Source organism: Triticum urartu, chromosome 5A (assembly GCF_056163025.1).
Source record: "Triticum urartu cultivar PI428250 chromosome 5A, HENAU_Tu73, whole genome shotgun sequence".
Lineage (NCBI taxonomy): Eukaryota > Viridiplantae > Streptophyta > Magnoliopsida > Poales > Poaceae > Triticum > Triticum urartu.
In genome coordinates, this window is record NC_141877.1 from 641,326,886 (window position 1) to 641,329,536 (window position 2,651).

Here is a 2,651-nt window from a genome sequence, read left to right on the forward strand (position 1 = left end):
GGTGACGTAGCTTCCCTCCAAGGAAGTGAACATCGGCATACATCCTCGTCTCTCGGAGTTGTGGTTATTACTAACCCTAGTTGCCTACTTGTGGTTACTTGTCTCTTAGTCTTTATTTGTCTCATATTGTGTTTGCTTACTCATATACTTGTGGTACTTGTTTTGAAGGAAATATGCCCTAGAGGCAATAATAAAGTTATTATTTATTTCCTTATTTCATGATAAATGTTTATTATTCATGCTAGAATTGTATTAACCGGAAACATAATACATGTGTGAATACATAGACAAACATAGTGTCACTAGTATGCCTCTACTTGACTAGCTCATTGATCAAAGATGGTTAAGTTTCCTAGCCATAGATATGAGTTGTTATTTGATCAACGGGATCACATCATTAGGAGAATGATGTGATTGACTTGACCCATTTCGTTAGCTTAGCACTTGATCGTTTAAGTTTACTGCTATTGCTTTCTTCATGACTTATACATGTTCCTATGACTATGAGATTATGCAACTCCCGAATACCGGAGGAATACTTTGTGTGCTACCAAACGTCACAACGTAACTGTGTGATTATAAAGGTGCTCTACAGGTGTCTCCGATGGTGTTCGTGGAGTTGGCATAGATCAAGAATAGGATTTGTCACTCCGATTGTCCGAGAGGTATCTCTGGGCCCTCTCGATAATGCACATCACTATAAGCCTTGCAAGCAATGTGACTAATGAGTTAGTTGCGGGATGTTGCATTACGGAACGAGTAAAGAGACTTGTCGGTAACGGGATTGAACTAGGTATTGAGATACCGACGATCGAATCTCGGGCAAGTAACATACCGATGACAAAGGGAACAACATATGTTGTTATGCGGTTTGACCGATAAAGATATTCGTAGAATATGTAGGAACCAATATGAGCATCTAGGTTCCGCTATTGGTTATTGACCAGAGACGTGTCTCGGTCATGTCTTCATAGTTCTCGAACCCGTAGGGTCCGCACGCTTAAAGTTCTATGACGATCGGTATTATGAGTTTTGTGTTTTGATGTACCGAAGGTAGTTCGGAGTCCCGGATATGATCACGGACATGACGAGGAGTCTCGAAATGGTCGAGACATAAAGATCGATATATTGGATGACTATGTTCGGATACCGGAAAGGTTTCGGGAGGTTTCGGACATTTACCGGAGTACCGGGGGGTTACCGGAACCCCCCGAGGAGTACATTGGGCCTAATGGGCCTTAGTGGGAGAAGAGGAGGGGCGGCCAAGGGCAGCCGCGTGCCCCCTCCCCCTCTAGTCTGAATTGGACAAGAAGGGGGGGCGGCGCCCCCTTTCCTTCTCTCTTCTCTCCCTTCCTTCTCCTCTCCTACTCCAACTAGGAAAAGAGGGAGTCATACTCCCCAACTAGGAAAAGAGGGAGTCATACTCCCAGTGGGAGTAGGACTCCCCCTTGGCGCGCCCTCCTCCTTGGCCGGCTGCCTCCCCCCTAGCTCCTTTATATACGGGGGCAGGGGCACCCCAAAGACACAACAATTGATCGATTGATCTCTTAGCCGTGTGCGGTGCCCCCCTCCACCATAATCCACCTCGGTTATATCGTAGCGGTGCTTAGGCGAAGCCCTGCGACGGTAGCTTCATCAACATCGTCACCACACTGTCGTGCTGACGAAACTCTTCCCCGAGCTCTACTGGATCGTGAATTCACGGGACGTCACCGAGCTAAACGTGTGCTGAACACGGAGGTGCCGTACGTTCGGTACTGAGGATCGGTCGATCGTGAAGACATACGACTACATCAACCGCGTTGTCATAACGCTTCTGCTTAACGGTCTATGAGGGTACGTGGACGACACTCTCCCCTCTCGTTGCTATGCATCACCATGATCTTGCGTGTGCGTATGAAATTTCTTAAAATTACTTCGTTCCCCAATAGTGGCATCCGAGCCAGGTTATTGCATAGATGTTATATGCACGAGTAGAACACAAGTGAGTTGTGGGCGATACAAGTCATACTGCTTACCAGCATGTCATACTTTGGTTCGGCAGTATTGTTGGATGAAGCGGCCCGGACCGACATTAGCGTACGCTTACGCGAGACTGGTTCTACCGACGTGCTTTGCACACAGGTGGCTGGCGGGTGTCAGTTTCTCCAACTTTAGTTGAACCGAATGTGGCTACGCTCGGTCCTTGAGAAGGTTAAAACATCACTAACTTGACGAACTATCGTTGTGGTTTTGATGCGTAGGTAAGAACGGTTCTTGCTCAGCCCGTAGCAGCCACGTAAAACTTGCAACAACAAAGTAGAGGACGTCTAACTTGTTTTTGCAGGGCATGTTATGATGTGATATGGTCAAGACATGATGCTATATTTATTGTATGAGATGATCATGTTTTGTAACAGAGTTATCGGCAACTGGCAGGAGCCATATGGTTGTCGCTTTATTGTATGCAATGCAATCGCCCTGTAATTGCTTTACTTTATCACTAAGCGGTAACGATAGTCGTAGAAGCAATAGTTGGCGAGACGACAACGATGCTATGATGGAGATCAAGGTGTCGCGCTGGTGACGATGGTGATCATGACGGTGCTTTGGAGATGGAGATCAAAGGCACAAGATGATGATGGCCATATCATATCACTTATATTGATTGG